The sequence below is a fragment of the Lonchura striata genome, chromosome 24 (genome assembly GCF_050655825.1).
Source record: "Lonchura striata isolate lonStrDom1 chromosome 24, ASM5065582v1, whole genome shotgun sequence".
Taxonomy (NCBI): Eukaryota; Metazoa; Chordata; class Aves; order Passeriformes; family Estrildidae; genus Lonchura; species Lonchura striata.
In genome coordinates this window covers 9,663,788-9,683,961 of record NC_140726.1, presented here as the reverse complement: position 1 = coordinate 9,683,961, position 20,174 = coordinate 9,663,788, and the positions used below count along the sequence as shown (strand labels likewise).

Below are 20,174 nucleotides of genomic sequence, written 5' to 3'. Positions count from 1 at the left end.
GGGGCTCCCTGCCCATGGATCCTGCCTGATCCACTGATCCATGTTTTGGACACGAAACACAGTGGGGGAATCAGGAAGCTGCATGATACAAGCAAAACAGCAGAGTCCTGACAGGTCCAAAGCCAGGCGAAAACGTGTGTGAGTGCGGTGTCAGAGTCCTGCACCGACAGAAATCTGCACCTGGGACTTCCCAGAGGTTTTGCTGCAGCTCTCAATGCCCATGTATCAGGTCAAGATCATCAACCCACTGATCTCCCCCATCCATCCTGCTGCATTTCCCAGGTTTGCTCCCCTGCATCTCCAAGAAAGCCAAGCCATGGGACAGGGGGTCCTGCGGGGTGTGGGGCTAGCAGATGCTGTGGCCAGTGGGACCAGAGGATGCTGTGTGGCCAGGGGAGGCTGCAGGGGCTCAGCCCTGTGAGTGCTGGCAAAGGGTGTGGGTGCGAGGGGCAGCTCACCCCCATGGGAGTGTCAGAGCTATAAAAAGATTCAGACACTAAGTATTTCCTTTCCTATAAAATATTCATTGCTGCACACGAGTGCCAGGGAGCACAAACCTCCAGCGGTTCTAACTTTGTGTCGCAGCAATAACAGAGTTTTATGGGAGCCTTCTGATTTTATTTACACTGGGCCATCACGGTGGTGCCCTGCCAGAGGGGCAGCCAGCACAGCCCCACCAGGGCAGGCGTGAGGCACCGAACACTGGGCAGCCAAAAGAGGACCAGCACCACTTTGCTTTCCCCAAAAATCCTCCCCAGCACCCATTTCCACCGGTGTCTTCCTTGCCCAGGAAAATCGACACAAAATTGATTCATCCCTGATCTATTTTATCAAGATCAAGGCAGTGGTGCCACATCTCGTTTCCAGTGGGGACAGAGCAGGAAGCCAAGGTCAGTGGACACCAAGTGGCTGCAAACCCCACACTCTCCATCCTCCGACACCAGCATCACACCTGAGCTGCCAAGAGGGGATTTTTCCCCTGATGTGGCTGTTTACAACACTTGGTGACTGACACCGGATGGGACCATGGTCCTGGTGGCTCGGCTCCTGCAGTCACCGCTCTGCCCTCAGCTCCCAGCCTGGCAGATTAAAATAGCAGGGAGAGCTATTAAGGGCACGGCAAAGGGGGAAGGGAGCTGAGACCTTCCTTTCACTTTAATAAATTAAAAAGAAGGAAAAAAAAACCCAACCAAAAACCTGCCCTCAAACCACCACTGCTGCTAAATATAAACAAACAAACAAATAAATCTTACAGGAGCTGGAAATAAAGATTTTACTATTTCTGAATGGTTTAATATAAAAAACCCCAAACAACCAACCAGGGGAGGGTGTAGCTATCAATAGAGAGCACTGAAATTCCCTGCCTGTACAATATTTATACTTACCATGAGCTAATTTATGAGTTCAAACCAGAGGCAGTGGTGTGACATCATTCCACATGATGCCAACATTTCCCCTTTGAAACAAGCCAAGGAAAGGATTCTGCTGTCCTGCCTTACCTGATAAGAACCAGGCCATAAACACTAAACATACAATTCCAACCTTTTTTAAGAGCCTGTCCACAACAAACGTGAACAAATGCTGCCAAAGGGCAGCGACTGTCAAAATTTGCTGCTGGCCTGGGCCAAGCATCTCCCATCCGCTGCTCCCAGCATCCCACTGGAACGATGCTTCCAGCTCCAGGGGTTGGGAAAAGACAAGACAAACTGCCCACAGCAAAAAGGGCAGCATACTTTTTAACGTATTCCAAAGCCCTGGTTTCAGATCCGTGTTCAATATGCGTTTCTGAATGGAATTCCCCAGGAGAGAGCTTTATCCATGCGAACATTCCCTTTGTGTGTCCCAGACCCCTAGGCAAGAGGGTCCACGGTCTTGCAAGAGGTGGGACAAGCACGGATGGGAAACCATCAGCTGCAGCCCTTGGATGCAGCTGGCAGTGGGAAGTTTCCTCATCTATTGCAGCAGGACCATGGGGGCACAGATGCTGCCACAGGGCCAGAGGTGGGTGGATCTGCAGCTTTCAAAAGGGGATTCAGAATGCAGCCCATGCCCAAGTTACTGGAAGTCCACTGAGTGATGGTACCGGGTGTCAGCAGCTTCTGCCAGCCCAGGGATCAGCCCTGCATCTCTGCTGCACCACCTGGACGCTGATGAAGCAGTTCCATGATTGCACACTGTCCCAGAGGGGCTGGAGCACTGAGCACCGAGGGGTAAACGCGTGGCGATGCACGGAACAACGGCGCTAATCCAAACCCATCATCCCCACTCTTCAGTGCCGTGCTGAGCACTGCGAGAGGAGCCGGGCAGCCTCGGCCTGGGCTGCGCCGGGCATCGCACCGGGCATCACACCGGGCTGGCGTGGCACGGGTGCCAGAGCACCGGGGAGCAGCGGAGCTGCTGCTTCGGCATCCCGGAGATGGCCGCGAAACAGCAAAGTGACCTTCCGCCGAGTACATCTGCCGCAGCAGCGGCGTGATTATGCAGATGTTTTGATTCCTAATTCAGAAATAATAAGCGGTTCACAGATTCCAAGTTTAAAAATATATTCATCATCTGGTTTCCGTAGCAGCACGTGTGCCATTGGAGCACCAGCAAAGTGCTGGACTCGGCCACTCCCTCCTGCCGACCTTCAGGGTGGTTGGGACACCTGGCTCTGAGCAGCCTGCGCTAGTGGAAGATGTCCCTGTCCATGACAGGGGGCTGGAGCTGGATGAGCTTTAAGGGTCCTGCCAACTCAAACCATTTTGGGATTCTGTGGCACAAGAAAAGCATTTAGTATGATGCATGGGATGCTTTCCAGAGACAACAGTCCTGGGATGGTCCAGGCAGCATCATCCTGCTGCCCCTCAGGGAGGGGGGAGCTTGTAGCTCCTGAAGCCTCAAGGAAATGGCAGAAGTCCCCATAGAGCCAAAAGCAGGGAGACAGGGAAAAGTGGATATGCTACTGGGGTGCTGGAGCACAGAGACTTAAATGAGGGGGAGAATTTTAGGGCAGGGGGAATTTTGTTTTAATTTCCACTCTCTTTGATGACCTGACCACAGGTCTAAGGCTGGACATGGATCAGGAACAGGGTGGTCCCCTAGAGCTGCTGCAGGGATGAGCTGCGATGGGCCCAGGAGCTGCCTCCCTGCACTGAGCTCCTCTTCAGGGAGTAGGAGCAGCCCCAAGGTGCCAAATGGAACCAGTCCACACCTTGGCTGCTCTGTTCCATGAGGCAGACGTGCTCCCCACCCCTCACCTCCCTGTGGAGATGTTGATGGTGCTGATGCCCCCTCCCTGGTGTCTCCCTGGTTTCTGTCCCGGCTCACACACCTGGGAACTTCAGCCAGGAATGGGCACAAACCACAGGAAACGCTGCTGCTCCCATCAGCAGCCTAGATCCTGAGGAGTTTTATAAGGTAATCAAATATGCAAGAGATTCAACAAACTAATTTCAAGCACACACCTGGGGTCCTCTGATAATGTCGGCTGTGCCTATACAGCGCAAGGATTAAAATTTCATAGAGTCATGATTTCATCAGTCACTAAACTACAAAGGATTAATTAACAGCCAGGGAAGAGCTCATGGATTGGAAATACAGTCTTAGGGAAAATATCTATCTTGGCTCTCCAGATGTCACCACACAGACGAATAAAGCTTTGATGAAAACACTTTCTTATTATTAGCAACTCCAAAACATTGTGTTTTTGTAGCTGGAATTAAGGATGCCCAATTCCAACCTGCCTCCGCCTGGATCTAGGCATTGTCGCCTGCCTTTCTGGAGGGCTGGTTTGGGCTCCTGGGATGTGACTGTGTGGCACACACTGGGGTTTTACACCTGTATTTTGGGGATGGGCAGAGACACCTCCCTTGGAGAGGGGATGGGAGAACCCCAAGCCTGCAGGAGCGTAGCCACAGGTCTTGCCTTTGCTCTGAACACAGTCTGCCCTGTGCTCACTGACTTACAGAGAGTCTCCCAAAGTATTCCTCATGCTGGTTGGCTTCAAAAGTTTGGGAGGGAGAACAGGCGAGGGCCTCAGCAGGGGCAGTGCGAGTGGGGAGCAGCAGCACATCCCCCTTCCCTGAGAAGATGAATTAGGGAGCTGTCAGCGAGGGACAGGCGCTGCAGCCCCGTTGCTGTACAGGGGCAGTGAAAGTGTCTTTGATTAATGAAACTGTAACGCTGGGCTGTTACACAGCCCTTCTCCGCCAGGAGAGATGCCCTCGGACAGCCTGGAAATGCTCCACATGGATTCCCCAGATGCTGCTCCCAGCCCTGGACTGGTTCTCCTCCCGTCCCCTGTCTGCGATGCCTCCTCGGGAGTTCCCAGGGAGGACGAAGAACTAATTATTTCCAATTACAAGTTGGGAAATGAACATTATGCACCTTGTCAAAGCAAGGTTTTGGGGAGCCCCAAGTGCCCAGGAAGAGGAGGTGGCAGCCAGGGAAGCACCTTGGCAGCTCAGGGACTGGGGCCACTGCTGCCCATCCAACTGCAAAATCCCCCTTGGAAAACACGTGTTTTTGGGAGACTATAGAAATGGGAAGTATCAAAGGAGCTGGCACAGCCCGAGCGGAGCTGTCAGCGCTGCACGGTGAGCACGGGGGACTGTGTCACATCCACCGTGCCCGAGCCAGCTGTGCTCCCCAGGCACACGAGCATCGCCAGGAGCGGGCGGCCGCTGGCTGGGACCACGCTGGAGCTGGCACCTCTTGGCAGAGCTGTGTGGGCAGACGCTGCAGGGGCACGGCACGGCACCTTTCCCCTGCAGCTTCACCCTCCTGCACCGCTTCCAGCGCCGGTGCACCAACAGGAAGACGCTGCCTCAGCTCTCCATAATTAGTTTTGCTCAGTGTACAACATGTTTTGCTGAAAAATAAATAAATACCTTCCTGGCGAGCCAAGCTCCGAGCGGGACGCCAGCACTGACAACACGCTCCACTCCCCCTGGCCCTGGCCAAAAGTACGCGGCGTCCCGGAGCCGGGCGTTGCTGAGCCATCCTGGCACCGTGGGACCTCCCCAAGGAGGCTTGCTCACGATTAATTCATTTATGAGCAGCCTCACCCCCCTCCCCAACATGCACAACAGGTTCCATGCAAATTCGGGAGCTTTTAAATTATACCGTTAATGAAAGCAAATAAAGGCAGTTAAAAGGCAATTTGCTCAATTGGTGTTAATATTTAAGCACAGCATGTGCAAAAACGAGATCGCAGAATTTGGTTTTTCCATGAGAAAACTTTTGGTCCTGACTTTCCTGAAGAAAGGATGGCTCACGCCAGTGAATGCTGTGCCCAGGGTCAGGTCTGGAGCCCCCTTGGCAGCAGCCAGCCAGTCTGTTTGTTAAGGAAATATCCCCTGTGTGCCCCAGCAGCTCCAATCTCCACAACATTGGCAATTCTCCTCTGTCAAGGCATGCAACGCCACCCCCTTGCATGCTGGCATCACCACAGCCCTAGTGGCTTCCTGCAAACCTTTCCTGAGGGCAACACACAGGGACAGTGGGAGCCCTGAGCACCCCCTGTGGGATTTGAAACACGCGTGGAACTGGGGCATGGGCAGGCAGTGGTGCCACGGGTGTCACTCCCAGCACGGCAGCCCCAGTGCATCCCCAGCTCAGCATGCCACTGTCACCATATGGAAAACCTCAGCGTGCTGGGAACGTGGTGGCCGTTGTGCCAAAAAACAGCAAGGACAAACCTCCATGCCGGACAAGCTGCCCTGGGATACCTGAGGCACAGCATCCCTGCCAGGCACTCTCTGGTCATTGCTTCCCACACCCACAGTGTGATGTTGATGCCGTAACGGTTACAAATTCCTAAATAAGACTGGAAACAGTGACCTGGCACCAAATTATCACAGGCAAAAGTGGCTGATGATGTCCCTCAGTGCAGCCCCACTTCTGGCCATGCTCTGGCTCAGACATAAATGCATAAATTCACTTTCAAAACAGGAGCTGCCACTGAATGAGACCTCGATTTCTAATGGTTGGAAATATTTTGTACACTCTGCTGCTCCCTCTGTACCCCTTTGTCGGGGCTGAGGGCTGACGGCTAAAGCGGGTACCAAAAGACCATCTGTAGCTCCCGTCTTTACAGAGAAGTTTAAATAGGGGGATGAATGAGCACAGGAATTAATGAATGATAAAGCCGTATGGTCCCAGTCAGCCTCCTACGCCGGGATGTGGCATTCAAACCCTCCCAGCCTTCTGCCACAAAGAGAGGTTTCTAAGCTACAAAAAAAAAAGGGAGGAAAAAAAAGGGGGGGGGGATGGTGCATGCAAGTTTTTAACAACTAATGCAGTGACTTGCCTCCAGGTTCCCACCCAGTTTCCCTGTGCCAGGCTGGGGAAAAGGCACGTGGGAGGGAAAATCAGGGGTTTCCCCAGAGCCACCTGCAACTCCCCTTGATAGCAAGGGAAGTGAGAGCAGTCCGTCTGTGTGCTGGGTGGGGGATGCAGAGAGGGTGCCCTGGGCTCTCACACCAGCAAGGGTGGGCAGATTTTGGATAAGCTGCCTGCACTGACCATGCTGCACCCACTTGGCCAGCCTTTGCAGCATCTGTAGCACCCCTCCCGACCTTATCCATTCTGGACAACTTAAAGATGCCTGGCAAAAACTCAGGAACCTGGAAAGGCTGAAGATGCACATCCATTAGAAACCAGCTCTACCAAAAAAAAGGTAAAAAAGATAAACCCAAGGCTTAAGGAACAGAAATTAAGCCTGTGCACCAGTGCCAGAGAAAAGATGCTACAGCTCACGGTACAGCTGGCTGGAGATTAACAGGTGATACCCAGGGAAAGACAAGGACATGGAGGGAATCACTGCTGTTGCTTTTGGAGGGCTCCTGACACCCAGACACACTGACAAGGCAAAGCCAGGATCACACACCCCAAACCAGTTCAAATCCTGATCAAGAATCAGAGTCTGCTGCAAGGGAATGTCTGTCTCCAAAACAACCCAGAAGAAGCAGAGGGAGTGTGGCGCAGTACTGGAACACTACTTGTGTTTTAAAAGCTGTCATGTGTAAAGCATTAGTGGTTTTGAAATTGCATCCTCAAGTTAATTAAATGGACAATCTTTTGTACATAAAAAGTGAAAGCACACAATCAGAAGCAGGGAAGAGGACGTGTCTCTTTGGAGCAGGGTGCTGCCTCTCCTTGCCCACTCTCCTGATCTGGGTATCCCAAGGGAGCCAGTGTCCTGGGGTGCCAGCACAGCGCCAGGGAGGCTGTTTGCTCTGCCCTGAAGCATTCACATCCCCAAACCCCACCCCTGGGCACTGCACTGACCCATCCCACGAGTCCATTTTCCCCCAGGAACCACACAGGCTCCATTCAGGGGTTTCCTCTGTACAGGGAAGTTTTACAGGCTGATGGCAGTGCGAACACCCGTGGCACTTATCTCCGCTGCAGTAAAACACCGACCTTCAGTTTTAGGCAGGAGGTAATGTTCACCATCGACTGGATCCACCATAAGCTGTTGATAATTACTATTATCTCTAAGTAAATCTTGTGAGAGGTCAACAGTTTTATAAAAAACTTGCAAGCTGTATCTTTTACCTTCCAGCTTCATATCTGGGTCAAAAGGTCAATTACTGCAGCTTGCTGAGTTGGGATTTCAGAAAAAAATGTCCGCTCCCACCCCAAAGCCCCACTGGTGCATGGGGGATGTGAGAAGGCACCCACCCTTGCACAGGCAAAGCACCCAAACTCTTGGGCTGAGACCTCCAGGGGAAGAGTTTTCCCTGTTCGTGAGCTGAGCTGGGCTGGCTGCTCGCAGCCCGAGGGGCTGGGGCACACACCGAGCACTGGGATGCAGCCCACGGCTCCTCTGCGTCACTCTGGTTCCTGCCTCGTGGCTCGTGGCTCGTGGCACAGTGCTCTGAAGATGCCAATCCCACCCGCACAGCACCGTGTGTGGGCAGCTGCCTCCCTGCGCCGGGTGCACAAAGCGAGTGCTCAAACGCCTGGGCCCCGCTCCCACACCTGCCCGTGGAGGTGGCAAGTGGAGGCAGAGCAGAAACCTTTGGAGAGGCCGGGAGAAGCCCCAAAAATGGATGAAGCTGTGACCACACTCTGATCCTACCTGCCTCCCCGTGCTCTGCATCACCAGAGATCATCGCTGCTGTTATTTTACCCCCTGACAGGATGCTGCCAGGCAGCTCTGGGCAATATCTCGCTCGGGAAGCAAAAAATCCTTCGGTTCTGCTGCAGCCCCTCCCGTGAGCAGCCCGGCCCGTGGAGCATTGCTCAACTGCTCGGCAGGCAGGTGTCATAAACAAGCAGGCACATGGCAAACATATCGATTTCCCAGAGCTTATCGCGCAGCAACCAGTGCTCAGTTACCAGGCTACTTTAATATGTAATTTACTGCCAGAAGGGAGAGTGGGGCTGAGGCTGGCTGGAATATTTACTGTGGGATGGACGGGGAGGTGGAAGGTGTGAGCAGAAGGGAACTGCGGTCTCTCCTGTCTCCAGCCATCCTTAGTATTTTCTAACTATTAAAAAAACCCCAACCCCTTGCTGCTTTGATGGAGTGTTTACACAGATGCCATTAATCTTCTTCTACAACTGCTTATACTATGAAAATATAATTGTAGCTGCCCAGGCTCTCCATCTCCTTCATTTAAATTCAGATGCTCAACTGTCCAAACAGAGCCCACCAAAATTACCTCCATGCACTTCTGATGCTCAACTTGCCTCACCATCTCAGAACTGCCTGTCACAGTTGGGAGGGACCCCAGGTGGGAGCCTGGAAAACCGGGAGAGGGCTGGCATTTCAAAGGCTCCTCCTCTCCAGCCTAGCTAGGACCAGATGTGACAGCCAAAACCTCAGCCCAGCCTGAGATAATGCTCCCACCCTGCATCCAGTCACCCCCGGGGAGGGGGGATGCCTGCCCTGACTCAGCACCTTCACCTGCCTGGGGAGGTGTTTTGCCAGCAAGCTGTCCCCCAACCCACCAGGGTTTTAATGGGGACAGAACCATCCTGTCTCCCCCCTTGCCCTGTCCTGCATCCCAAGGTTCTTTGCAGATGTGACCCCCAGGAGAATCCTGGGATCCACGGGAGGTTGATGTTTTCAGGGCACGATATTTTAAAAATCCTTCTTGTATAGTACCTCTCAGTAGAACTTTTGGAATTTACAAGATAAATACTGGTAATTTGATTCTTATCTTCTTCAAATCCAATTCTAAGGCAATTCTGTGTAAAGGACACTAATTATAGCCCAAGGGGAAAGAAAAGGTAACCCATCAGTGAGAACACACTGGAAACGTTTAAAGGGGTACAGGGCACTGAAAAGTTAAATAGATTTCAAATCTGCTCTTGCAAGAACAATAATATGTTGGGTGAAAATTATGCTCAACAACATTCCTGCTCCCCAGCTGGTCCTCCCCGTGGGCAGCTCAGTGCTGTGCTGCAAGTGTCAGCAGCTGGGGCTGCATCCAGATTGCTCTGCACATCCTTTTGGGACTGCCTGGCCACTCAAGAGCTCGCCTGGGACAGGCAGCAGTGCAGGGACAGCCCCATCTCTGTGCCCAGACAGTCATGATGCTTTTCACACTCATTTCCATGGCATTATTTACTAGGGAAAAGGCAAAGTTTATACACACAGGGGAATGTAAGCAGCAACAGACACTGGAAATGACAAAACCATCACTCGTTAGTACAAATATGATGGATTTTCCAACAAACACCCTGAACATGGGATATTCTGGCTGCAAAACACATCTGGAGGCAGGAGCCCCCACATGCTCCAGCCACCAAATGGTTCTCTGTTCACTGCTGAAGAGCACCCTGAAGAGGAGGAGGATGGTGGGGAGAGCATCAACCACTGCCACACAGCACAGCCCGAACATTACAGCTCCTATAAAATAATAAAACCCCAGTGCTAGGATGCAGAGCCAGGATGAGGCAGAAGATAATGCAGGAAGAATCAAAGGGATCTGGTAATCCAAATGGAGTCTTGTTTAATGAGAGCTGCCACAGGCTGTTGTTCCACAGGCATTAACATCCATCGTTACCATCCCCTCGAAGACGACACAGTTATTCCCTTTAACACGGTGACACTTGCAGCTAACTCATGTCTGACCCAGACAGCAGGGCAGATGCCGTGGGAGAGGTGACCAGAGGTAATTGAAAATACGCTCGCCGCAGAGCAGAGCAGAAGGGCTGCCTCAGCAGCAACCCTCGGTGCAACAGGTGACAGCGGTGGCACCTGGAGGATGAGCGCCATGGGCACACGGTAAATCAGTGCCTTGCTGAGGCAGCGCTGGGCTGCCGGGGCACACGGAGCAGCAGAGCCACGGTCCCGGGGTCCTGGAGCACACGGTCCCTGGAGCACGCGGTCCCTGGAGCACACAGCCCCAGAGCACACTGCCCCACAGCACACATCCCCACAGCACACGGTCCCAGGGCACACAGCCCCAAAGCACACTGCCCCAGAACACACAGCCCCAGAGCACACAGCCCCAGAGCACACATCCCCAGAGCACACAGCCCCACAGCACACATCCCCACAGCACACATCCCCACAGCACACGGTCCCAGGGCACACAGCCCCAGAGGACATGGTCCCAGAGCACACAGCCCCAAAACACACAGCCCCAAAATACACAGCCCCAGAGCACACAGCCCCAAAACACACAGCCCCAGAGCACACATCCCCACAGCACACGGTCCCAGGGCACACAGCCCCAGAGAACACATCCCCAGAGCACACAGCCCCACAGCACACATCCCCAGAGCACACAGCCCCACAGCACACATCCCCAGAGCACACTGCCCCACAGCACACTGCCCCAGAGCACACATCCCCACAGCACACATCCCCAGAGCACACAGCCCCAGAGCACACAGCCCCACAGCACACATCCCCAGAGCACACATCCCCACAGCACACATCCCCACAGCACACTGCCCCAGGCCGCAGTGCAGCTCTGGCACCTCGGTCTCCGAGGCTGCACGCCGCAGCGCCGCACGCGGTGCCGGTGGAAGGGCCCTTCCTCGACACACGGATTGCTGGCAGGAAGCTTGCCATGCACGGCCGCCTCGTTCACTTGGCAACGAAGGTGCTAATTAGGGAGCGAGCTGTTCTCCACCTCCAGCCAGAGGAGGATGTGGCACAGCTGCCAGCGGTGGCACAGCCTTTGGTGCCCCACCATGTGGCAGTGGCACTGTGGGAGAAGGTGAGAAGCATCCTGAGTGTCATCCTCAGGAGATGCCTACCTCTGTGGCCCCTCACGCAGCCCCCCAGCACCATGGTCTCTTCTTCTGCCATCCTCTTCCCATCTTCTGGCCAAGCAGAGCTGGACTGGTCTCTCTCCCAGTGTAAGGTCCAATGTGAGCTCTCCTCCCAGCACTGCCTGCGCCCTTATCACACAGCCCACCTGAGGCCCCACCACCCATGTGCTGGTCATGGCCCGCTCCAGGGCGGCCTGCCATAGATCCCACCCTGCTAAATAATGCATTGGGCAGAGCTCACTGCTGCAAGGGAAGGATGATAAACATTTCTGCACTGCTTTAAGTTACATTTGGTTCAACGCTGAGGGAAGAGCTGCCTCCAGCTAAAGGGTCAGAGAAGCCAGAAATCAATCTAAGCGCTTGCCTCTGCATCCCAAGATCCCAGCGTCCCTCCCCAGATCCGTGGGCAGGGCTGGGCTGGGGGAATCCCACAGGCAGGTCTGGGAGCATCCCCTGGCAACCCTGGTGCTGCCCTACTCTCAGGTACTGCTGACTCAGCACCCTGCAGGCTGGGAGCTGCCAGTGGCCCAGTTCCCACCACAACACCCATTTCCTACTGCCCTGCCTTACATGCAATCTTCCCCACAGCCCCAGAAATGCAAATTCCAAAATCCCCCAAGAAACCCCAACGAAATGCTCCACTTCAGCTAGGGTGATGAACTGAAAGGCCGGGGGTGGCATAGCAAAGTCAGGACAGCGTTTCTCCATCCCTCACCCAAGGAGAAGACAGGAACCTGGGAAGCAAAACCAATTGTTTTTCACTTTTCTCCACTGGGAAGGTTTTCATTCAAGTTAAAATACTCCTAAGATGATTCCTGCTACAGGGAAGCAGGTTTCATTGCACATGCTGGCTCCCACCAAGGCAACACACGTGCAAGAGGAGGCAAGAGCAGTGTGGGCAGAGCTGCCCAAAGAGTCTTCGCATGTGACAAGTGCCTGTGGTCACTGTTCTGACTCGCAGGAGTGCCCTGCCCTGGGCTCAGCACTTGGGATCTTTTCTACGAACAGGGGGAAGGAAGAAAGAGAAGAGGAAATCACCTTGTTCCTGGTAAAAGCAGCAGAACACGCTGGAGGGGGGCAGGTGGGCGGCAGAGGCAGAGGGTTTCGGTTCTGAGCAGAGGGTTGTTTCGCAGAAAGGGGCCCCAGTGCCAGGGGCCAGTGGCACTGTACCGTGCCCGACCACCCAGGACCCTCCCAGGGCCAGGGGCCGGTGCCCGGGGCGCGGTGCCAGGGGCACGGCACGGGCAGGGCAGCGGGCTCACGGAGCACACTGTGAGCGCTGCACGCTGCCGCTGCCTCATCTCTCCCATGCCAAGGCTTCTGCGTGCGCTGGGCAGCCGCTGCCGCCGCAGCCGTGCCCGGCTGAACACGACCCGTCACCAGCCCTGCCTGAGCCGCGCTGTGGCTGCCCAGACTGCACAGTCACAGAGCCACTGGCAGGGTCTCTCTGCACCCAGCACCCCTCTGTGCATCCTCTCTGTGCATCCCCTCCTCTGGGAGCCCTTTTCTGCTACAACCTGCACATCCTACTCCAGACCTGTGACAGCAGAATGGTTTACATTGGGAGGGATCTTAAAACTCACCCCATTTCAACCCTCTGCCACGGGCAGGGACACTCTCCACTATCCCAGGTTGCTCCAAGCCCCATCCAGCCTGGCCTTGGACACTTCCAGGGATGGGGCAGACACAGCTGCCCTGGGAACCTGTGCCACAGTCTTATCACCCTCACAGGTAAAGGTGATGCCTGAGATCACAGCCATCTCTGTTCCTGCATGACAGCAAAGCCCTGAGAAACCAATAGAACAGCCACAGGGACTTCCAGTGAAATCTGGAAGGTAACAAGCTGTCCCAAAAGCCTTGTGCTGCCATGCACGTGCACTTTCAAGAAGGCCGGCTGGGTTTTGGTTGAGTTTTTTAAAAACACAGCGTCTGCTGTGGTGAAACTGAATTTCTTGGAGTCATAGCCTTCCTGGGTTTACTCTGTGCACACCAAAATTAGTACAACCTGTCCCTAAATACCATAATAAAAAACATGTAGTAAGCGCTTTGCCTTTATTTATGTCAGTGGTGGTTTCAAGCAGGATGAATCATGCTTCCTCCTTAGCACTCCTTTCTAATATGATTTACTATAAATACTGCATGGAGATGAGAATGAGGGAAGGTCACCAAGGGCACAGCTTGTGGAGTCCAGCACCATCCCCAGACTCAGTGGCAAAAGCATAAAAGCACGTTCAGTAGTTATGATGGAGTGGCAAACCACATGCCAGTTGTAACTGGTGCAGTACCTGGTGTGGAAATCATAGAATCAAATCATAGAATCCTGAACCCAAAAGGATCATCAACATCCAATTATTGGCACTGCACAGGACAGCCCCCGAAAACCCACCACGTGCCTGAGAGCATTGTCCAAATGCTCCTTGAACTCTGGCAGGGTTGGTGTTTGGGAATCACAAAGGTTGGGAAAGACGTCTGACCAACCAAAGCACTGAGACCAACCATTCCCCAGCCAAACCCAGCGCTAAAACATGTCCCCAAGTCCCCTGCTACATGTGTCCTGAAGCACGCTGCCGGCGATGGAAGTGGCCAGGTGTCTGGGGCTGTGGGTTTTTTGAGCTCATTTGCTTTACGCTCAGTTGACATTTCCCTTCTTTACAGGTCATCAAGGTGACAGCAAGCCCCACAAGCTGCGGATGGAAGAAGGTGCATTTGGCCAAGCAGGGGTCCCCTCGGTGGCGCGCACCGCAGCATCGCCCGTGCCGCCCGTGCCCCGCTGCAGCCGCTCCTCGCGCGGCCAGCCCGGGGTTACTGGCCCGGCTGATACGCGCCGATGGCCAGCCCATCTCCCGCGCTGACACCGCTAACAAAGCGGGGTGTTTAGCGCTGATTTAGGGCGCCCGGCCGGCCCTAGCCGGGCTGTGCGTGCCTTGCAGCGCTCGTGCCTGCGTGGAGAAGCTTTTCCTCAATCGCACGCTGCCAGCTTGTTTGCTAAACAACGTGCCAATAAAACAGCAACGAGACGACGAAGGCCGATGGAAACCTGAACCAGCACAGCAGGGCGTGTATCCAACCATAATCTACTTAAAATCAGTTAAGAACACTACAGCGAAAATGATCCGGGCGGCCCTGGCCCCTGGCCAGCGCGTAAGCCTGGGCCACAAAGGCTCGCTCCCACAACACCGATTTTAGGGCAGTGCTCCCTCCTTCAGATGCAGAGTGACCTCTCGCCAAAAAGAGGAATCGACCTCTCGTGAATGACATGGTCCAACAGCACTTGTACTCCTCCAAAGGAACCTGCTGCTCTGCTGTCAGCACAGAAGTTACCCAGGGCACAGCCAACGCGAACCAGCGTGTTCCAAACCGAAACCAAGCGGTTCAGGCACGCCTCAGCCTGGATAAAGATTATCCCGAACGGACACAGGGGTGATGCCCCTGAACACCCCACAGCAGGTCTGAGCAACTGGGCTTAGCCTGGGAACAAAAGTAGATGTCATGGCTGCACTGGAAACTCATCAGCCGATGTTAAAAAGGTGTCTGGCCACATGCAGACTCCCCTGCCATGTCTGCACTCACTCCAAACGATGCAAGAACCTTTCCCTGTTGCTCATATGACATCCTGCCTGAAATTCCTTTTGTGCCACCCTCCCTGTTTCAGCTGGTACCTGTCACACCACCAAACTCTACCAGGGCCAGGGTGCACACCAAGCTCTGTCCACCAGCTGCAGGGCGGGATGCAGATCCCTTCCAGAAAGGAGAGAGCAATGCCCTGCAAAGGACTGATCCCACCATAAAGCACTGGCCCACGCTGGGGAGAAGAACCCCTCACCGGCAGAGTGACACAAGCCAGGACTGCCGGGTGAGGAGGAATGAATGGAATAGGCTAATTTACACAGGAAGTGAGCACTTACCAGACCCTTCATCCCAACACACAAAACCCTCTGCCATATCTGGAAGCAATTACACCCAGTTAACATGATCTGCCTGCCACTAAAATTAACTGCAAACAGAAATATTTTTCACTTTTGCAACAGGAGATGCCATGGCCCCGTGTTTGGCTGCCGGGAAATATTTAGTAATTACTCATTTAAAGCCTCTCTTGAAGCTGTCAAGGGGGGCAGGGGGGGAATAAAAGAAAAATCTTGCTAATTGCAGGCAAAAAGGAAAATGCAGATCATTTTACTCTATCCAAGGAAAACAGATTTACAGACTGGTGTAACTAAAGAGCCAATATCCCGCAGAAGCAGGGAAGGCTGCAGGAATGCTCTGTCACCAAGAGCCCAAGCTGACCTGCACCACTCCCATTCTCTACAGGGAAAGGAAGAAAGGGTGGACAGAGGCACCCCTGAACCAGCACAGGCTCTCTGAGGGGCCTCTGTACTGCTGGAAAGGCAAAGTAACCAACATCGCCGTGCGAGGCGTAACGAGGACTGAGGATGCTCTGCAAGTCTCATCGCACTGCTGCAGCAGCAGCCAGCTCTGGGCAAAAGCCACCCAAGTGTCCTCAGTGTGGCAGGTTTCATGCACCAAGGCCCCAGCCCTGCAGCCAAAGGGGTTCTGGTCCCTGGGAACTGAGCGGTGCTGGGGAAGGGGCTGCACACCAGGCAGAGAGCAGGCAGTGACCCCATCATGCCAATGGATGTCCCTCTGCAAGGTGTCAGAAGCAGAGGCATCATGGGCAGGAGAAACCAGGGTTTTACTGGGCAGGGGGAAACAAACAAACAAACAAACAAATACACAGAAATAGGTGTTTTCTGATGGGAACCTCAGAGCTTCGCTTTCGATCACAGTGCATGCATAACTGAACTGATGCAGAATAATGGATGGAGTAATGTGGAAGCCAAAGGGGGCTTTTCTCCCTCCACACTTGGAGCTGAGTATGGAAATGGTTAAGTTACCCACTGAATAAATCAAAAGTTCAAGGCTGCAACATACCACGTTGTATTCCCCCTCTGCCCATGACAAGAACCAGAGAGCCCCCGAAATCCCAAGCATCCTGCGCGGGGTCTCGGCCAGCGCTCACAGGTTACACGCTCGGGGTCAGCGCTGTGGACCTTAGCTGCAACATTCATTTCCTGAGCGGGGCACGTCCCCCTGCCCATAAAGCTAATAAGAGCTTCCTCGCCCGGCTGCCCTGCTCCGCGGCCCGGCAGCGGGAACGCTGGTTTCCATTAGCCCCTTATGATGCCAGGTGCCGCTAATAAGGCCCATCAACAAGAAACAAGAGCTGCCAGGTCATCCTCGAACTCTGGAAGTAATCATGGGCAGAGTTTGGGGGGCTGCTGCCCTGGCTTTTCCTTCCCTCCCCCGCTTGCTTTCCATTTTTCCTCCTTTTTTTAAAAGTTTAAATTGCAGTGGAACATAAATTGACAAATGCTTAAAATAAAATAAGAAACAACTACTGTATTCAGCTACTGAAATTAACACTAATAACATCTCACAAAGCACTTGGGATCCGATTTATCACGTTTATTGCTTTAATGGTGCACTGCATCTGTTTCTCACTGTGACATACCGAGCAGTGCCAACGTGCCTAATGGCATTAGCAGTACAACGCTCAGCTAATCCAGGTGGGGAGAGGGCAGGTGAGGCTGCCAGAGGAAGAGCCAAAGGCTGGATTCCCATGGGAAGCTGCAGTTTTCCCAAGCAGGAGCATTTCAGACCGTGGGAGCGTCGATGCCTGGCCCTGAACACTGGTGCTGCTGGTAGCAGACAGGCAGATCTACTGCTTTTCTGTCCTTCAGTGGGAAAAGACGGCACAAATCTGGATTTTGGGGCACAGTGGCTAGCCAGCAGCCACTGGGATACAGCGAGCCTCCTTACCCTTGTCCTTCAACCCTCCATTGGCACACACACATCTTTAGCTGACAGCTCAGCCACGGAACCTCAAAATGCAGAGCAGACCTGACAGCTGGAATGGAAGCTTTCCCCAAGGTACATCCCCTCATATGACACCTTCCACCAAAAGTGCTCCACGAGGAGCATTCACCCACCACTGGCCTGCAGCATGACACCATCACCATGAAAGCACTTTTGCTCTCCAGACCAGCATCTCCATCTCACACTGACACCCGTGCTGCCAGCAGCCGCGTCGCGTGGCGGGTGAATTCCCGGGCAGCATTGGCTTGGGGTCCTCGACTGTGCCATAAATGAAGCGTATGGGATCACATCCCCATGGCAGCCTTCCCAGTCACTATCACTTTATAAAAGACATGGTTTCATTTTTTTTTAAGTTTTAAGGTATTTAACTTCCTGATGACAAATTATGCCAGGCTCAGTTGGCAGCTCGGCACAGGTCTCACCTTACAGCTTGGAGGTATTCCTTCACAAAACATCCCCCAAAAGGGCCACTGAACTATGGCTTTTTTGTCTGCAATTAGAAGTGACGATCAATACTAACATTAGATTAAGTCTGAACTTTGCTGAACCCAGAAGGAAATCTTTTATAAAAAAAATTAAAGACTCGACGACTCAATCTACACTCAATTAGTCAAAATCATAAGCTTGGTAAGGGAGAAGGAAAATGGCTCATGCAGCAGCCAGTGGGTTCAGGGACCTGAAAACCCTGATCAGAGGCAGTGCCCAGGCTGGTGTCCACTTGGCCCCCCAAAGGTCACAGCTCAGTGCTCCTGGGTATGACACAGCACAGACAGTGCTGCCACGAGGCCGAGGAGCCGTGTTACCACCCTGGGCCAGGGCAGATGACTGTCCCTCGGGCACTGTCTGTCACCCAGAGCCAGCGGCCCCCTGTGCTTGCCGAGGCCAGGCCAACCCTCTGTTCTCCTCTTTCCTGCACGTGCTTCCCATACTAATGAAGACAGGAACAACACTCAGAAGGCTCCAAGACTATAAACATGTATGTTTACACTTCTATAGGCATGTGTGTGTGTAAACAAACAGCCCTGCCATATGCATGGGCTGCCTGTGCTCTGCAAACAGGCTCGGCACGCAGCGGCTCGCCGAGCTCCCTGCGGAACGAGGGCATTGGTGCTGGGTGGCTTCGGGTCTGTCACCTGCTGGGGCTTGGCACGTGGAAGCTGTCAGGCCACAGCCAAGCACCCCACGGAACAGGGAGGTACCCCCGCCCCTGCCCCCTGGCCCCCAGCTCACCGCAGCTGGGAGCGGCTGATCGGGCACCTCCGCCTCGCATCGGGGTCGGAAAGCAAAACCACAGCAGCGAGTGCAACGGCAGAAGGAGGTCAGCGAGAGTCAGTGAGAGACACCGTGGTGCCCCCGGCACATCCTGCCCCCCTCCAGCCGGTTGGGGAGGTGGTGCCCAGACCCCAGCGAGGGCGCAGATCCCCGGGCTCCCTCAGCACCAGGCAGTGGAGAGAAGAGGAGCCTGCAGCCAGCACGGTGCAGCTGCCACCAGAGCTGCTCTGACAGAGAGCTGCAGATCCCAGCCCAGCGCAGATGCTGTTTAACAGCTCCATGAATACAATAGGATCCCACAAATCCTCCCCAAATGGTAATTCTCACAACGTATTAGAAAGCAAACACTATAAAAAAGCCACATGAGACCCTGTCTACACACAAACCGCCTGGGATTTAGACTTTAGGGGCCGGGGAGTGAGTTCATTGGACTGTTACCCAATGCCTTTCAACACGGACAGTCTTACAGATCAGTTTAAACATGGCTCAAAGGATTTGGCTAACCCTGCAAAGTTTGCCCGTTCCAGGTAACCGGTCAGAAAGCAAAAACAGGCAAACAGAGTTTGGTGCTGGCTTCAGCACTGCCTTTAAGGCTCCAGTGGCAGGGGCCAGCGCTGAGCTCCATGCTCCGGGCAGACCCCGGCCCCGCGTGTGCCCAGCTTCACGGTAAGATCATGAACAAGTGAGAAATAAACTACGGCTGCAGCCGCGGCTGTCCGAGCACACTGAGCCCGGGAAGGCGCTGTGGAATAGGGGCTGCCGTGCTGGACAGCCGGGCCACGCTCCCTGTCTCCCGAGCCCGCAGGAAGGATCTGACCGCGCAGCTCTCCCTCCCTCCGGACACATTCACGGCTGGCCACAGGAGCATCGCCCCCACCGCGGCCACAGCAATTGCTGCTCTGGGCTTGCAGGGGGAAAGGGAGAGCCTTGAGACCGTGGCAGAAAGGCACGTTAAAATTCTCCCTGAGCCCTCACTGCAGCTCTCCCGGTGACGTTCGGTCTGCATCACCGCACGGCCGCGGCGGCTTCGCGGACGTAACCAACGCCAGCCCCGCTTGCGAGAGGGGGAAGGAACAAAGCCCAAAGCGGCTGTGCCCCCGCACGGAGCCGGGGAGCCTCGCGGTGCGGGCTGCTCCCCGCGGGGTCCCTGCGGCGGGGCGATGCTGCCAGCCCTCGCAGCGCTGAGGATCCCGGCTCGGCGGCTCGGCGGCTCGGGCCGCCCGCCGCGCTCCCGGGCTGAGCCGGGAGCCGCTGCCCCGGCGGCACCGGCCGCCCCGCCGCGGGCACGTGCCGGCTCGGACCGGCCCTGGAGCCTTATGTGCACCACGACTAATTAACCTGTTGATTCATGAAGAACCTGACAGGGCGTGCAGCCAGGGGAGGCAGGGAGAAGCTACGGCACCATGCCGGGGATGTCTTGCCTAGGCGGGACGCCGCTGTCCTGCGGCGGGGCTGCAGCCACAGCGGGGGCCAGGGCAGCGCTCACCGAAGCACGTTCAGAGCCACAGGATTGGAGTGGCGACACCGATTTTGGTGTGGTAATCAACGCGGCTCCCTTCCCCAGCCAAATGAGGCAACAAGCCCTGGTCCCTGAACCACGACCAGGAGGCAATAAGCAGCGGAGCACTGAGCTCACGTGTGAGCTCGCCACCACGCTCCAGCCCGCAGCAAGCCCCCAGGGCGCCGGGCTGGGAGTGAGCCAGACCCCCACCCCGAGCAGGGCAGCCCCGAAGCCGCACCTGCAGCTGTTGGAGGTTCAGCCCTTCACCTTTCCCGCAGGGACAGACCCGCGGCTCTGCGGCAGC

At 54.7% G+C, this 20,174-nt stretch overlaps 1 protein-coding gene across 10 annotated transcripts in view; it reads right to left on the bottom strand.

The window, feature by feature from the left end:
- The window catches only part of ZBTB16 (zinc finger and BTB domain containing 16), a 56,667-nt gene that overhangs the window by 33,480 nt on the left and 3,013 nt on the right, over positions 1-20,174 (bottom strand). The window lies entirely within an intron of this gene.